Source organism: Tenrec ecaudatus, chromosome 2 (genome assembly GCF_050624435.1).
Source record: "Tenrec ecaudatus isolate mTenEca1 chromosome 2, mTenEca1.hap1, whole genome shotgun sequence".
In the NCBI taxonomy this organism is placed as follows: Eukaryota; Metazoa; Chordata; class Mammalia; order Afrosoricida; family Tenrecidae; genus Tenrec; species Tenrec ecaudatus.
In genome coordinates this window covers 268,386,981-268,406,091 of record NC_134531.1, presented here as the reverse complement: position 1 = coordinate 268,406,091, position 19,111 = coordinate 268,386,981, and the positions used below count along the sequence as shown (strand labels likewise).

General features: G+C 38.6%; 1 non-coding gene across 1 annotated transcript; it reads right to left on the bottom strand.

The window, feature by feature from the left end:
• Positions 1 to 493: 493 nt before the first annotated feature.
• Positions 494 to 657, bottom strand: LOC142441724 (U1 spliceosomal RNA). The gene has a single exon (XR_012783075.1). It is a non-coding gene; the product is annotated as a U1 spliceosomal RNA (small nuclear RNA).
• Positions 658 to 19,111: the final 18,454 nt, after the last annotated feature.

Below are 19,111 nucleotides of genomic sequence, written 5' to 3'. Positions count from 1 at the left end.
CCTGAGTGGCTCACTGCTGACTCTATATGTATTGAGGATGTTTAACCCTCTTGTATTACAATCGACCTTTTTATTAGAGATGGCCTTAATGATTTTAACCCTAAGCTATCAATCTCAAATAATTAATACATTCATGGAGTCCAGATTGTAAGGAATTTATTTTATTAAGGTTTATAACATTACATGGCAAGTGAAAATTTCCAGATTGCCACAATAATTAAGATACTTTAGAACAGTTTTCTAAAGTGTCTATTTATAACTCAATACTACCAAGTGTATTTGTTGCTTTAGAAATTTACCTTTACATCCTCCTTGTCTAATATAAACCAATGGAACCTTTTCCTTTTTTACAGTTATTTAATAGTATAAATGAATTTCTGAGTTGATAGTACCAGAAAATCCACAAAGAGGATGGTGAAGTCTCACGGTCAGGATATGATTTAATAATCCTCACATTTAAACCATGTACCAGATGAATCTCTTTTGTTTTTTCCAGGGGAGAGCGCGAATGCAGCCCCCCACTACCACAAATTCTGCAGTCGAGTTTCCCACATTTGGCGAAATCGCAGGGGTCAGCTCATCCGGAGTGCAATGGAGAAGCCTCGTCCTGGAAAAACCCCCTTCGTGATCATGGTGTCTCCCCTGCCAGGGAAGTATCCAGATGAATCTCTTAAGGAGATCTGATATCCTATCCCATGTTGAGCTTCTCTGTGAAACTGATATTAGAAGCATCTGGGACCCCAGCAGGCTGGTGCTGACCTGGTTTACAGACTACAGTAGAATTCTGGGATCTAGGTTCCTCTGACAGCTGGTATATAAGCAGCAGAAAATGGTACTTGCACATGAATTAAAATCTCCCATTGTGGAAGAGGAATAAACAAGAAGTAAGGTACCATATCTACACTCTTTGTACCAGTTGTCTAACCAAGTGCTTTCTCGTGGAGAAAAATCTAGCCTTCTGGTTTTGAACAGAAGATAGGATGCCAGTTTAATTGCTAATAATAGGTCTACCAACTTTTCTGTTTTTAAAATAAGCCAATTTATAATGTGGTTACTATAAGGCAGTTAAGCTAAGCTGAGAAGATAATGAAAAACACTAGAAATAATACATTGAACTTGTTTTAGAAGCCACTAACACCTAAACATCACCCATTTTATTCCCCTTTGGTAAATGACTGTGGGTCCATGGGGAAATCCTGCTGGTTCTGTTTTCATAAGAGATCCCTGAAAACTGTAATTGCTCTGTAAAGTAAACCGTGTGTTTTCATCCTCAAGAACCATGCAGATATTTTATATGTTTAGTGTTCTTTTACTTTTCTTTCTATATAGTACTTTGCTTTATGCAATTTTAAGCACAAGGAAGTCAAAACATTACTCTTTGTCATTTTGGGAAACATGAAAACGTTTCTGAAGGGGTTAAGGCAAATCCCCAAGATCAAAATAGTGTCAATAATCCTACCTGAGACAGACAAATTGAATTTTAGCCATCCCATGTATATGCTCAGCCCTTGAGAAGATTTTTCCCACCACAACATGGGGGATATAGCCAGAGACACTGACTGAAATGGAATCCACTGCTGATTGGATTTAAAATTGGACTTTTCCCCCCATATTTTGCTCTAGAGATATGTGAAGAAAGAGGCTGGTAACTTTTAAATAACTTTTTAAAGAGGTAAACCAGTTGTAAAACATGGATGGAGGGAATAAAAGCTTTTTTGTTCATCTGAAACAAAGGGTAGGAGATGGTATATTATAAACAGTCTCAGCAGTTACCAGGAACCAGCGTTTGTACAACAAACTCAGCTATTAAGATGTTTCCCTAGTTCCAGCTTTTGCTTCATTTGAATGGAGGCTTTGAGACGCCTGTAATTAAAAATGTCACTAGCCACAATATAAAACATTTTCATTTTACATGCCAAAGCTTCTGTAATATTAAAAACAAACTAAATAGAAATAAAATAAGTCTCTTCCCAAAGTTTCTTTGGGTAGTAAGATATATTTATAGTGCAACAGAGGAACACAAGTTTACCAAATATACCTAATTCTGACTCACTTAAAGCTTTGCAACATGAACTCCAACCGATAAAATGAAAGACTTTTAACTTACTTGAATGATTAACAAACTATTTTAAAGAGAAGGAGCTAAGACAAACAGTCTCAGTAAAAATAGACATTTTTTGTTGTTGCAATGTTGTTGGAGATACAAGAATTACACGTTTTAGTATGCATTAGTGTTTCTTTATTTTCATCAAAACTGTGCATTAGAATTGTACACTTTCCTTTCCAATAAAACAAGTTCTCTGTTGCTTTGAAGAAACTTGTTCTTAGCTGTCTTGAATTTAAAGAAGAAACTTCTACAGTAGTCAACAAATAAGAAACACACTGGTTCCTATAAAATTCTCTCTTGAGTATTGTTCATGACACTCTAGGGACTTGAAGAAATAGAGTATTTTAAGAGAAGTAAAAATGTACTTCAAAGAAATAAGACCCGAGGTTCCTCCCAAATGTTTTTATGTCTGGGTCCTATTGAGTTAAGGGAGTAAGGATTTTAAGCCTACAGCTTTTTCCATGGTGGGTCTTGGATGAATAACTTTCAAATGATAAAAAACAATCACAGAAATATTGGATGGTCTATTTGACATTACACAAAAAACTAAGACCATCCAAAAATCTAAAGGGGAAATTGATGATGCAAATAGTTAGCTGGAAATTTAAATCCCAGGAAGCATTATACCAGTAGGATTCACATTAAAAATATTATTAAGTAATATTGTTCATGTAATTTATTTTGGTGGGCAATAAATTAATTGTTCAGGATGTACTACATCCCATGATGATATAGAGTTTAAATAGAAGATTTAATTGTTGATCCAGAAGAACACAAATTCAATTGGTGGGTTGGGAGGTTGAAATGGCCTTGAAGAAAGAACTAGATATTTTCATCTATTAATAATAATAAAATCATAAGTAATGAGGCTGAGAGAACACCATAACAATCATATAAAAATAATAGAATAACCTCAATATTTGTTTTCAAATCATATAACCAACATACCATTATGAAGGTGCCATTATAAGACAACTAAATGGGAACACAGAATGGAGATGCAAAAATCACTGCACATAATTTAGCATTATTTGGCTTTCAATTTTGGATGTTTGCTTGAATTAAACATGAAAAATTCCTTTCCCCCAATTAAAAAAAATCTCACGATCCCTGCCACCATTCTGGCAGAAGAAAATCACCAAGCCCACTGCTATTTAGTTGCTCCTGTGCAGTGCAGTATTGAATATGACTTCTAGACGTTTCCTTTGCTATTCCCACCAAATAACTTTCCCTTTGCTAATGTGTCTGAGTAAAAGGGTGGTGGGAAAGACATTGATCGGATTATATAATTCAGCTGTGAGTGATTGTTAAAAGAGTCCATTGTGATTGCCATCCTGCTAGATATTAAATGTACCATCTCAGAAGCAGGAGGAGGTATCTCACTACGAGCAAGATAGGAGAGCCAGGAGTGGGGTGCATTTTTTCTGACTGTACAATCCCTCTCAATTGAAAGTCCCTGGCCAGGTATCCGTTTGCTTTCCAGAGGCATGGCAGAAGAACAGCGCCAGCAGAAGAGGAGTCAAAGAATGGGGCAGAATGGTGGAATTCCTAGCCCACAGAGCCAGCAAAACCGAGTGCTTGGGGACAGTAGACTGTCTTGTGAAATAGGGTGTTTCTGGATACTTATTTGGGGGAACTGGGTTTGCTGATCCACGGAACTAGAACTGAGTGCCTTCAGGTTGGGGCTAATGGTGGAGTAGCCTGCCTTTTGGGTATTTGGTGATGGGTCTAAATAAGCTTTGTATCATTGCTCACACAGGGCAGAAGCCAGGGAAAGGTGCTGACAACCAGAGAGAGGCCTATCTGATCACATGGTAGAGAAGAAACTGTCCTGAATGAACAACAGTATCCTGAATAATTCTCACCTGCCTTGTAACCAGTTAACTTCCCTAAAGAAGCGGACAAGCATGAGTAACATCTGAGTATTGGGTGGCCATGGCAAATGAACTATCAAGCCTAGTTGGAAAGTAGAGAGGGTTGTGGGAGGGGTATTGTCAGAATTGGTAGGAAGATTGGACGGTGGAGCATGTCTGCAATCAGCCTCATAAAAATTGACCTTGGGGTTACAGATATGGAATTTGATTTTTAATCCCCAATGGGTTGCTTTGCATTCGGTAAATCTGCTGCACAAGATCTCCTTTAAGTGTTGAAAATCAAAGGTGTTACTTTGATGACTAAAATGCTCGCACCCCAAGCCATAGTGCTTTCAATCAACTCACACGCAGGTGAAAGTTGGACAATAAATAAAGATGACTTAGGAAGAATTGATGGAGTTGAATCATGGTGCTGGACTTCCAAAGGAACACAAAAATCTGTCTTGGAAAAAGTACAGGCAGGATCTTCTCTAAAGGCAAGGATGGCAAGTCTTCATCTCACTTATTTTGGATATGTTTTCAGGAGATACCAGCCCCAGAGGAGGACATCATGCTTGGCAGAGTAAATGACAGGTGAAGAAGAGGAAGGCCATTGTGGTAGTTACATAATCTGATGTCAATTTAAGGCTAGTAAGAGTGAAGGCATGGAGTTCAGCCAATCAGTCAGGTCATAGCTTGATGAGCTCATCTGGAGGCACTAAGGAGATAAATAGCTCGCTGGAGGTGGGACACATGCTCACTCTCTGGGAGACATTCCTGTTGACAAGCCATATGGAGCTACACTGAGAGAGCCAGAGGTCTGGAGCTAGAGTTGCCACATGGAGACCCACACCAGGGCTTCTATCAGGAGGGGATCCATAAGACTTTCCACCCACTGGCCTATGATCTTCCTGCATTCGGTATTACTGCATGTGTTACATAAGTCTGAAGAGGAATTTATAGATTGTTATCAGACATATGGGCTAATACCAGACTTATGGACTTGATCTGGACTAGGCTGGGATGTTTTCTTAATATATAATTACTCTTTATATAAAGCTCTTTCTTATACACACGCATGAGTCTATGAATTTGTTTCTTTAGTCAACTCGGACTAACATAGCCATCTGGAGGCTAGATGGACACAGTGGCTGCAACAATAGGCTAAACTTAACAACTGTTAGGATGGTGCAGGACTAGGCAATGTTCCATTCTATTGTACATGAAGTTCCTATGATTTGGAATTGACTCTATGGCACTTAATTACGATAGCATGAGTAGCTAGAGGTCAGACACCATCCTCAAATTAATTTCTTTATTTTTGTATCCTAACTCAAAGTGACATTGGATGAGGTAGAAATGCCCCATAGGACTTTCAAGGCTATAATATTTAAGAAAAGTATATTGCCACCTCCTTTTCTACAGGGCAGCTGAGAAGTACACACTGCTGACCTTTCTGGTTTAGCCATTGTCTTAAAAGTCCTAATTTCAGGCAGAAGAGTTGGCTTTAAATACCCTGTGCTCTGAACACTGCAGGGAAAATGAAAGCACAAAATGGGCCTCTCAGATGTAGTATGGTCTTCAGAGAAGAGATTTTCTTTCCAAGCACCAAACAAGATTCCTCAGTTCCAAGAAATCAGAGTCTGGAAGAAAGAGTTTATGTAGTATCAACTACAGAGTAATTTCTGTAAATAAATGTTCATTTCCAAAATGATATAAATATGATCAATTGGCAGATGAAGAGCATCAGAATGCACGACACTGGAGAAAACAAGGCTCTAGCTGTGTCCTTTTAACATTGTTAAAAGTTGACATAAAATCAAGTCTGGTTCAGAGCATCCCTATGTGTGCAGATTAGAATTGCTTCATAGAGTTTTTTCATGACTGTGAGCTTCAGAAGCACAGCACCATGTCAGTCATCCAAAGTGTCTCTGGGTAGATTCGAACCGTCAGCTTTTGACTAGTAACCAAGGGCTTAAGCTTTTACATCACACGGGGACTGTTCTTCCAGCAGCAAACACTGAAAATGAGGGCAGTAGGCCCCTTACCAGAAGGATCGAGTTGTAGAGAATGCACGACTGCTCATATGCCCATACAGCCTATATCTAAGTGTTATATAGGTGAAGGCCAAGTGGAGATTGAAGTAGACAATCTTAGGTGCTCTAACAGCGTGCATTGAAAACAGGCGAGTGTCTCCGGCTCGCAAGGGAGAAACAGGGGTAGGAATGCTGAGAGTTCACCAACCACAGGACTGGAGTTGTGACTAGGCGAACTCAGCAACCTTTTGAGGTTGGAAACTACGATGGAGCCCTAGCAGTAGATTGACATAGCTTCACTGGATACCGGAACAGGCCAGGAGATGCAGTAGGACAAAGGGTGGCATGTGAAATATGCTTGTCTATTGAGTCAAGGACATGTTTTTATTGTTAGAAAGAACCTTTGCTTAAATTACACCTTATACAAAATGTTCTCCTGGTGTGCTTGTACATCACTCGCTTTGGGGCATCTGTGAGCTTTGGCTATACGTCTATCTGTTTGTTCAAACAATTTCCTGCTTACACAGCCAATGTGACAGCTCCAGATGCAATACAGAGATCCCACCTCTGTGTGAACTTTGTCCCATCACCCACCCCCTAAAGAAGTGGGAATAAAACATATTTACTTATGATTTTTTTATATTCATTCATGAAAAATGAATGAATGTTCACTTGAGAAAATATACATATAGAAGTAGAATATCCTTTGAACTACTGAATTGTATGAAATATGAATTAGATGCCAATAAATTGTTAAAATAAACAGGATGTACTCATAAAATTTTGAAATTTTACCTTTTTATTAATATTATACAATAAATTTCAAAAACAAGATATTATTATTTAAAATAATGAACATAAAATAAAAAGTATAAAGAAAAATCATGGTCTAAATGTATCTCCTTTCACTTTTTGTCTTTTAATACCAACAAACCAAAATTAAAATCTAATTTTAATTTAATTCAAGCTTCATTTTATCCCTTCTTAGGTAAAAAAACCTACTTTGCTATTTAACCTAGTTTCAATTTCTGGATTATTGATTAATTGAATAAATAAGAGACAACGTCATTTTTAAACTGTTTTAAAATAATAATTAGTGGTTGAAAACATTTTAATCATTAAAACCTTATTTTTCTTCATTAAACTTTTTTGGTTTGAAATTATTATTGACTAAATTAATCTTTCTATTACTATTTAATTTAAATTTTAATTGGGGTTGTATTGCCATCTAATGATATATAAATCCTTCAATACACTACAAAACTATTATTTTTATTACTTTAAATAATTTTAATGAATTCTAAAAAACTAATTTTTCTGTGTCATAGTAACCCTATAGGACAGGGTCACACTAACCTTATGGGTTTTCAAGACTTACATTTTTATAGGAGTAGAAAGCCTCACCTTTCTCCTACAGAAGAGCGGGTGACTTCAAACAGATAATACTGTAGCTATAAGCCCAATTAGCAACCACTATAGCAATTGGGTGGGGGGTATATATCAGATCATCATTTTCATTCAGTAACTTAAGCAACTGAGCACACCTTCCAATGGGTTGTGCTCTCCCCTTCCACTGTCACCACATCCACATTCTCTTCTCCTTCCCCAAGGTTAACACTAATCTCTCTAGCTCAGAGGCAGCCCACCTTTGAGACGGAAGAGCCAATCTTGTCCCTCAAAGCAACTTAAAAAATTATTTAATAGCCATAAATAAATATTTACAAACTGAAGAAATCACTACTATTTGGATAATAGTCTTTCACATGTTTCAAATTTAATTTAGAGTTACGTGATCATACTGAAAGAGCCAAATATGGCTCTCAATACGAAGTTTGCTGAACCCTGCTCTAGTTTATTTTATTGAGTCTTCCCTTTTGTTGCTATGGGCCCACTAAGCACAGAATTATTTAATGTGTCAGCTTGAGAGGATATGAGCGACTTTAACAATTTAACAGCTGTGATAGATTTATTGTGCCAAGTAGACCAATAGGGACATGTGGGCGGGCTTTAATCAGGCTGCAGCTTGACTGGAGGGTGACCGAGATAAATAAAGAAGGTCCACATCCCATCTTCCACTTCCTCACTGGTGATCGCGCCAATGTGTTGCTGCTTGAGCTAGTGTGCTGCACTACCTGTGGGCCAAGTCTTGTGGATCATGTCACTAGTGATTGAGGCCCTTCAAGACCTGCTTCACCATGCTGCTGGTACATACATCGCTTGGACTTGAGGCTGGTGGAGCCTATCTCTGTGCATCCCTTGAATCTGGGATCCCATAGAGGCCTGCTTCCCTAAGCTCCCCTACTACTGACGGTTGTTGACCCACCCTGCTGTCTGCTGCTTGTGAGCAGACTCTGCCTGTCTGCTTCCTTGACCTTGGAATGGCAGCCCAGTGCACTGAAGGACTTCCAGCATATTAACTGTTCCACGGAGGTGAGTTGAACTGAGCCCTCTGTACTACTGTGTGCACTAATTAGCTGTTCTGTTCCTTCTCACTTTATAAAAGGTGTGTGTGTGTGTGTGTGTGTGTGTGTGTGTGTGTGAAGTTTCCTGGTTTTGTTTCTCTAAAGAACCGTGCCTAACACAACACTGTTTATCATTAGGCAAATCTTCAGTATTAGATCTTTCTAGCATGTTGAAGAGCAAAGATGTCACTTAGGTGAGAGGTTTACCTGATCCAAGATGTGGTATTTTCAATATTCTCTTATTCATGCGAAAGTTGAACCTTAAATACGAAAGATTGGAGAAGAATCTATGCATCTGAATTATAATGCTGGTGAAAAAATATTGAAAGTTTCAAGGACTGCAAGAAAAACTATCAAATCTGTCTTGGAAGAAGTACAACCACAATGCTCCTTAGGAGGGCAAATGGTCATCCCACATACTTTGGACTTGTTATCAGGAGAGCCAGTTCCCAGAAAAGGAATAACATGCTTATAAGGTAGATGGGCAGCGATAAACAGAAGTACCATCAATGAGCTGGAGTGACACGGTGGCTGCAACATTCGACTCAAACATAAAGATTGTGAGGATGGTTCAGAACTGAGTAATGTTCTGTTCTTTCGTGCATTGGGCCACTATGATTCAGAACCAAGTAGATGGCAAATAACAACAACATCATCTTAAGACCATCATTTCAGACTCACCGAGCTGCACAATGAAAGGAAAGATTTCCTCTGCAAGATCATAGTCTTGAAAACCCAATGAAACCGTTCTGGGAAGGGGTACCCTCCTCCCCCCGTAAAACAAGGAAAAAGCTACGCTGGTTGGAATTTTTTGGTGAAAATTTTCATTGAGAAGCTCACTCTGAGTTAGTTAACCCCAGTGGTGTCATCTGGGAAAGTTCTCTCTCGCCACTGTGAATTTTTTCCATAAAAGCAGTTTCACTCAAACCTCATTTTTTGTGATGGCCAATTTAAAAGAACAGCATGCGGCTCTGAAAGTCTGTTTCCACCTGAGAAAAATGCCACAGAAACTGTTGTGATGCTCAACACAGCTTACGAGGGCAGTTCTATGGGGAAAACTCAAGTGTACACGTGGTTTTCTCATTCAAAAGAGTTCAATGTGGATTGATGACAAAATTGGCTCTCCTGGACATCTATCAACTTCCTGAACAGATGAAAATGTTGACAAAATTCACGCACTTGCACTTGAAGATGATGATGGATCATTGAAGAAATGGGCAAGTTATCCAAACTATCATGGAGCCCAGTGAATTTCAGCAAAAGATTTATGAATAAGAACGGCTGCTCAGAAATTTGTGCCTCTTGTTCTGAGTGACCAGGACAAAAAAGCATGGAGTGGAAACATGCCACACTTCGAAAGAAAAGCTCTGAAGTGACTCAGACTTTTCCCAAGGTCATTACTGGTGATGAGACATGATGCTATTCTTATGACCCTGAAAGCAAAAGTCAACCAAGTCAGTGGAATAAACTATTATCACTCTGGCCAAAAAGATCTCGTCAAGTGAAATCAAAGATCAAGATGATGCTCAATTGTTGTTGTTTATTTAACATGAGAGGGATAGTGCATTTGGTCCACCTAGTCAAACTTAATCAAGCTTCTAGTTAGAGGCTCTGAAAAGATTGCATGACAGTACTCAAAACAACAAGCCTGATTTGTTGCAGATGGGGAACTGGTTTTGCCACCACGACAATACACCTGCTCACACAGATATCTCAGTGCACAAGTTTGGGGCCAAAATAAAATGAATTTCTCTCTTGCCCCCACACCTACTCACCTGCCTTTTCTCCTTTCAACTTCTTTTTGTTTCTGTGAATGAAGGGGGACATGAAAGGACAGTGATTTGACGACATAGAAGAGGTTAAGAAAAATGAGGCAGTTGCTGTCAGTCATCCAAACAAATGAATGAGGAAATGTTTCTAAGAACGAAATTGCAGATTTGACAGATGTATTAAATGCTATGGAAGGTATTTTGAAGGTGATAGGGTTGTTTTGTTAAAAAAAATTAAATATATAGCCTTGAAAGAAAAAAATAGGTTCTTTTTGTTTTGGTTTGGTTTGGTACCCCTCACCCTTTGCAAAATATGCATGGGTTGATGTGCGTTGGAAGTGATTTAATGTCCACTAACAACAACAACGGGTTCAAACAAAACAATGAGTGTGAGGTTGGTGCAGGACAGGGAAGTGTTCTGTTGTGTATTAAATAGGGTCACTATTAGTGTGAACCAAACTGGCAACATCTAACATCAATAACAATAATTTATTGGGTTGGTTCATTAAAGCATGAATTTAACTGTAGCTTATATTAAATTAACCAGTACTTTAATACCTATGTTAGTTTAATGTAGTTCCATAGTTACATTACTATAATTTAGAAAAAGGTATTCGAATGTTTTGGGGAAATTGTCATGCCTTCTAAAGACACAATTATGGTACCAACTAGATTTTAATACATTGCACGTAGGGTTGTTCTTCAGGAGATTTTGTATACTTTGAACCAGAATCTACTATATGATAGTGCTTTTTCAGTAGCCAGATATCACTGATCCAGGAACCAAGTGAGGAAATAGGAGTGACACTACTCACTATCACCTATATTGACCTTTCACAGTTTGCTTCCTATTTCTGCAAATCTATGTATTCTCTGTGGGTCTGGAGAGCTTAATTTCAAAGGATTGAATACTCCATTCTATAGACAACCACAGAAATTCCATTGAATCTTAGCCCATATGTCGTCCATAAATTCCTCTTCAGACTCACCCAGTACATACAATGATGTCAAATGCAAGAAGATCACAGGCTGCTGGGTGAAAAGTCTTGTGAATCCAATGCCAGTGGAAGCATCTCAGCCCAGGTGTGAGTCTTCATTGTGGTTCCTCCAGCTCTCTGAGTGTGGCTCAATAGGAAAGTGAAGCAGAAAGGGAGAGTGTGTGACCCGCTTCCAGTGAGAAAGCAAGGAGTTCCCAGAATCCTCATGAGAAGGGCATGCCAACAAGGAGACATCACCAAGCTGTACTCCACCCCTGACTGACAGGATAGACTGCTCCCGTATACTTATTTGTCAAGTTGGCATGGAATTATGTAACTAGCAGAGGTGGTGTGATTGATCCTGATTTACATGATAAAAGTGGACTGATATTAAATAATGGAGGGGGAAAAAAGAGTGTCTTGAACTCAAGAGATTCTTTAAGTTGTGTTTTAGTATTGCCAGTCCTTGTGATTAAAGTCAACGGTAAACTGTAGTAACACAATACCAACATGACTTGTCGTGTCCTGGGTCCTTCAGGAGTAAAAACGTAGGTTATTCCACCAGGCAAAGAAACACTACCAACTGAGGGACTGCTGAGAGAAAAGGCAACAGGAGTCTAAAAAAGGTAACCTCACTACCATCAAGTTGATGCCAGCTCAGAGCAACCCTCTAGGTCAAGGTAGAACTGCCCCTGCAAGTTTCCAAGACTGTAACTCTCTTAAAAGGAATAGAAAGCCCGTCTTTCTCTCATGGAGCTGAATGGTGATTTGAACTGTTGACCCTGCAGATCACAGTCCAACATGTAATCCCACACCATATCAGCTAGATCATGTGACCAGTGGCAGAAACAAGGATTGCAATGGTATAAGTATTTCTGTATACGTAGCTATCAAACATTTTTGTTTCCAACTTATGTGTTTTAATGACCAGCATCGATGCATTTTAATTGCATGTTTAATCAGTTTGAGACTGAAGAAGTTGATTGAATTCTACAATGTGTTCATCCTTGGATTTATATATTAGTGCATAAATTTGAATAATAGTAATATTAACTAATACCCTGTGTAGATGTCTATTATCACAAATAGCAGTATATTTCAGCATAGATCTTAAAATAGTTTTATATGATAAATATGACATCATTCCTATTCAATTTTCTATTCCCAATATAGTAATCCAACTGGCTAATACCAGTCCATTTAAGTTCACTAATGCCTAGGATATTGATCTTTATTAATTTTGCTTAAGTTTAGTGACCTTAAGTTTTCCTATATTAACACTTTGAAAATTCCATGTTCCAACTGCTATTGAATGTTTGCTACTACTTCTTCTCCGTTTGAGTGATGCTACATCAGCAAATAGAGATCTCCAAAAATTACTCGATTTCTGTCATTATGGTCACCTCTACCTTAAAGAATCCTCTCTTCTCCAGGTGTATTTTGACTGTGTTCTCACCTAATGGACTCACTTTTTAAAAATTCGCAACTTAATATTTTATGAATCAGGTCCTTCTATTCATAATATTCTATTTCAATAGTTATGCATATTTCTGTTTACTTGTGCATAAAATATTCTTGTTTCCAGCTTCGTATTTTAATGGCTAGTAATCATCATACAATCTTGATTACATATTTGATCAGCTACAGACTGAAGAGTTTTGTAAAATCTTTCATTTCTATTTCAAATCTGTTTTAAAAAATAGTCGTAAGGTTTGCAGTGGCTAATTTTTAAAAAACAGTAGACAGATTTCCTTTCTTCCAGAAACTTAGGGTTGCCTCCAGTTGACATCCATCAGACAGCTGAGTCTTCAGGCTTACAGCCAAAGAAATTATTTCTGTCAAAAATCTGAGCTACAAACTTTGATTTTATCCTTAAGGGATGGTAACTTAGCTAACTGTACCCAGACACAAACTGGGGCAATAAATGTATTGTTTTCAAAGGATAAGTTAATGGAACATTCTTACACAGTAAAGTACAACATGTATTTTGCTGAATTGAAAGAACAAAAACAAAATATAAGGCCATATAAGTGACATTCTTAATCTTATTAGGCATCAGGAAAAAGGTACTTGCTTAAATGATACAGAAATAAAAGTTAATAATATGAAAATAAAACATGTTGATTTAGTAAGGCATAAAATTAGTTAACATTATTCTCTGAAGTTTAAATTGGTAAAACCACTTTGCTAAGAATGTACGCAATTATCTTTGAAAATTGAGAAATCAAGTGCAATCCTTACAGGATACCGAAGAGAGCATCATGTGTAAGCACCACCTATTCCTTTGTGAAGAATATTGATGGCAACACAGTATAAAAATATGAGATACAAAATATTAAATAAATTAATTGTCATCAACTGTAGGAAAGATGAAGAATTTTGAAAGATTAAAATTAATGAACCACTATTATGATATCCAACACTGAACATTGGATGTTATAAACTAGGATAAATTATTGATCATGAAGGCTAAATCATGGAAAAATCATGAGTGAAAAAAAAAGTTCAACTGGGTATATTCATTATAAGGCAATATTTTTTTGGCTTTTTAAAAAATTTTAATAAATCATTTTATTGGGGCTCATACAACTCTTATCACAATCCATACATACATCAATTGAGTAAAGCACCCTTATACATTCGTTGCCCTCATCATTCTCAAACTTCACCTTCCACTTGGGTTCCTGGAATCAGCTCATTTTCCTTTATTTCCCTCCCTCTCCCTCCCTGCTCCCCCTCCCCCATGAACCCTTAATAGTTTATAAATTATCATTTTATCTTATCTTACATTGCCCGGCGTCTCCCCTCACCCTTCTTCCCATTGTCCATCACCCAGAGAGGAGGTTACACATAGGTCCCCAAGATCGGTTCTCCCTTTCTACACCCCTTCCCTCCCGGTGTCGCCACTCTCACCACTGATCCTGAGGGGCTCATCCATCCATAGATGCCTTGTGTTTCCAGATCCCTACTGCACCGCTGTGCATCCTCTGGTCTAACCAGGACCTCAAGTTAGAATTGGGATCATGATAATTCGCGGGGGTGGGGGTGGGGGTGGGGGTGGGGGTGGTGGAGGAAGCATTCAAGAACTAGAGGAAGGTTTTGAGTTTCATTATTGCTACACTGAACCCTGAGTGACTCATCTCCTCCCCACTACCCTTGTGCAAGGGATGTCCAGCTGTCTACAGATGGGCATTGGGTCCCCATCACGCACTCCCCTCATTCACGGTGATGTGATTTTTTCCCCCCTGCCTTGGTTGTTTGAGACCTAGTCCCCTCTGCCCTTCATAATCACACATGTTGGTGTGCTGCTTCCATGTGGGCTTTGTTTCTTCTGGGCTAGATGGCCACTTGTTTACTTTCAAGCCTTTAAGTCCCCGGATGCTATATCTCTCAATAGCTGTGCACCATCAGCCTTCTTCACCACACTTATGCACACATTCATCTTCAGTGTTTATGTGAGGAAGGTGATCACACAATGATGGATTTTGTTCCTTGGTGTCTGCTACCTGGTCCATTCAACACCTTGTATTCACTTAGGCTGTGTGCTTCTTCTCTGTGGGCTTTGTTGCTTCTGAGCAAGATGATCGCTTGTTTACCTTCAAGCTCTTAAGACCCGGGGCGCTATATCTTTTTGATACCCGGGCACCATCAGCTTTCTTCACCACATTTGCTTATACACACGTCTGTCTTCAGTGATCATGTCGGGAAGGTGGGTGTCATGGAATGACCGTTTAGCTGGGCAAGGTGCTATTGTATTGAGGAAATGTGTGTGAGGAAGCCCAATGTCCACCTGCTACCCTACTACTGAATCTATAAATATATGTACATAGGTCTATTTCCCCCATAATCATAAATATACTTACATATGTACATGTTTGTATTTAGGCTTCTATGTATGCCCTTTGCCTCCTACTCCTTTCCTCTATTTCCTTATGTTTTCCTCCTGTCCCACTACCATGTTCAGCCTTCATTCTGGTTTCAGTAATTCCTCTCAGTTACCTTGCCTTGGTCCCTGCCTACCAGTCCTCCCTTCCCCTCCCTGGCACTGGTTTTGAACCACTTGCTTTTCCCTTGTCCTTGGGTTGGCCAACACCTCCTCCCTTCCCCTACCTCCCATGCTCTCATGTCCCTCCAGGAATATTGGTCCTGTTATTTTCTTCTCACATTGTTTGTCCAGCCTATCTTATCTAGGTGGACCTGCTGATATAGTAATATGTGCATACAAGTGCAGATGGCTTTCACAACACCCAAGTGGCACATAAGAACATGACTTCGACAGCAGCAATACTGTCACGCTGATAGACAAAGAAGCCACTAACATACAAAATTTACAAGATAAAAAAAAGAAAAGAAAAAACAAAACAAAAAGACAGCAAAAAAGAAAAAAAACAAATTCTGTTAGTAGATCGAGGTCTGTTTTTTGGCCTTTAGGAGTGTTTTCCGGATGAGTCTTGTGGGGTACCACATCCTGGCCCCAAAGTCCGAGGACTGAGGGTGCTAAAAAAGAATCACATATATGGAGTATTTAAGAAAATATTGTTTTTTATTTCATTTCTTTAGATAGGTGGTGGAAATATATAAGGCATACTTAAAAATAAATAAATAAAACCCACCACCAGATTCCTTATCCCTCAAACCTAAATAGTGTTCCGAGTGGCTGACGTAAAAGAGAAGGAAAAGTAAAATTAAATGGACATGGAGTCTTTAGTGTAAAACACGTTCATCTCTACATACATACATAAACAAAATCTATAAGGGCATTCTGGATATTGAACAATAAATAATAAACATATTATCTAAGTATATCCTCATTTTTAATGAAATTTTTTAAACTCTGAAATTTACATGGATTGATTAACACAAATTGTAGTATTTTCTTGGTGAAAGCATCAAGGGTCTGGATCAGAAAGGAATGTGTAAATAAATAAAAAATCTCGGTAATCTCATTCTTGTGCTGAGCGGTGGATTCACTGGTGTTCATTATGTTCATTGCTTTATAAATTACTTATATGTTATATATATAATGTAGCTATATTGAATATATTTAAATATTTATATTTTGAGATTAATAAGTAAAGGAGGAAACACAAAAGGAAGATTTAAAGTGTCTTAAAATTGTTAAATCTATAAATAATTAAAAAGAAATATTCTTATAAAACTCTTAACAAAACACGGATTTCCTGATACTAGTTTGTGTGTAAGACATGAAAGAAAGAAGTAATTAAAAATTACAAGAAATTAGCGCAATTGTGCCAAAATACATGAATAACAGCTATAGAAGGAGCATCAGTACGTCTTCAAGAGAAAATATTTGTGCAATAAAAGTAAGGTTGCTTTTTTCATTTTCTCTCAGATAAGGCTTACTTGCTCATATCTGAAATGATGCATTTATAAACTAATGAATTACATGTCTCCATGGATTTTTGCTATCTCAGCATAATATGTTAACACTCTGCATTTGAGAATAAATGTCATGGCTATTTTCTGAGGCCTGAACAAATTATTGTGTCTCTGAGTTACTTAACGGAGTCCAATACATGTAAGAAGTGGGTGACAGACACCTTGATATTTCACAATTGAATAATTACTGGGATTATTGAACACATGACCAAAAATTTTGTGCCAAATCTGTATATAATGAATTTATTTCTTTTAGTTTTATTTCCTAGATAGGATAATGATGATATACTTTAAAATTTTGAAAACAAACATCACACACAATTTTAAACAGTCTTTATTGGATTAATAAATGCTGGTGAGTCTCTTCCAACTCAGAGTAACCTTAGCAGGCAGCCTCATTTTTCTCCCATGGAACGAATGGTGTACTTGAACTGTGAATATTTTGGTTCATTAGCAAATCAATACATGAACTATAACTACCACAGCTCCTTTCAAATCTACACATTTTAAAGAATTGTATATTGTAAACTGGGTATAGGTTTACAGGTATATGTTTTCTATCTAGCAATGAGAAGATACACATGTGTATCTTCCCATTGAATGGAATGCCCACCATGTAACATCACATTTATGGCTGTCTCAATATGGTTAGTATTTCTTTCTTGCCTTCTGAACCCTTCTAAGCTTTGTCCTTTGGTAAATGCTTCCCTTGTCATATAGACTGACTGATTAGTCTAAGGAATGCATACCTCTGTCCTATGAAAATTACAGTTTTTTGTTTTGTTTTGTTGTTTAATCACTTTATTGGGGCTCATAGACCTCTTATCACAATCCATACATACATCAATTGTGTAAAGCACACTTATACATGCGTTGCCTTCATCATTCTCAAAATTCGCTTTCCACTTGGGTTCCTGGAATCAGCTCCTCATTTTCCTTTTTACCCTCCTCCTCCCTCCACACTCCCCCTGCCCCCTCCCTCATGAACCCTTAATAATTTATAAATTATTATTTTATCTTATCTTACGTTGCCTGGTGTCTCCCTTCACCCACTTTTCTGTTGCCCATCCCCCAAAGAGGAGGTTATATGTAGATCCTTGTGATCGATTCCCCCTTTCTACCCTGCCTTCCCTCCATATAGCACCACTCTCACCACTAGTCCTGAGGGATTCATCTCACCTAGATTCCCTGTGTTTCCAGTTCCCATCTGTACCACTGTGCATCATCGGGTCTAACCAGGTTTGCAAGGTAGAATTGGGATGATGATAGTTGAGGGGAGGAAGCATTTAAAAACTAGAGGAAGGTTGTGAGTTTCATTATTGCTACACTGAACCCTGAATGACCCATCTCCTCCCCACTACCCATCTGCAAAGGTTGTCCAGTTATCTACAGATGGGCATTGGGTCCCCATCACACACTCCCCTCATTCATGATGATACAATTTTTTCCCCCACCTTTGGTGCTTGAAACCTGGTCCCCTCGGCCCTTCATGATTACACATGCTGGTGTGCTGCTTCCATGTGGGCTTTGTTGCTTCTGGGCTAGATGGCCGCTTGTTTACTTTCAAGCCTTTAAGACCACAGACACTATATCTCTTGATAACTGGTCACCATTAGCCTTTTTCACCACTCTTACTTATGCATGCATTTGTCCTTAGCGTTTATGTGGGGAAGGTGATCACACAATGATGGTCTTTGTTCTTTGGTGTCTGCTACCTGATATTTTCAATACCTCGTGTTCACTTAGGCTTGTGTGCTTCTTCTCTGTGGGCTTTGTCGCTTCCAAACTAGATAGCCACTTGTTCGCCTTCAAGCCTTTAAGACCCCAGATACTAAATCTTTTGATAGCCGGGCACCATCAGCTTTCTTCACCACATTTGCTTATGCACACGCCTGTCTTCAGCAATCATGTTGGGAAGGTGGGTATCATGAAATGACCATTTAGCTGAGCAAGGTGCTCTTGTATTAAGGGAATGTATGCGAGGAGACCCAATGCCCACCTGCTACCCTACAACTGAACCTATAAATATATGCACATAGGTCTATTTCCCCCATAATCATAAATATATTTACATATGTATATGTTTGTATTTAGGCTTCTATGTATGCCCTTTGCCTCCTACTCCTTTCCTCTATTTCCTTACGCTTTCCTCCTCTCCCACTACCATGTTCAGCCTTCATTCTGGTTTCAATAATTCCTCTCAGTTATCTTGCCCTTGGTCACTGCCTACCAGTCCTCCCATCCCCTCCCTCCACTGGTTTTGAACCACTCGTTGTTCCCTTGTCCCTGGGTTGGCCAACACCTCCTCCCTGCCCCTACCTCCCATACCCTCATGTCCCTCCAGGACCATTGGTCCCGTTATTTTCTTCTCACATTGTTTGTCCAGCCTACCTTATCTAGGTGGACCTGCAGATATATTAATATGTGTGTAAAATTGGGGATGGCTTTGATGCAGCAAAGTGGCACATAGGAACATGGTGACGACGGCAGCAACACCGACAAGCTAA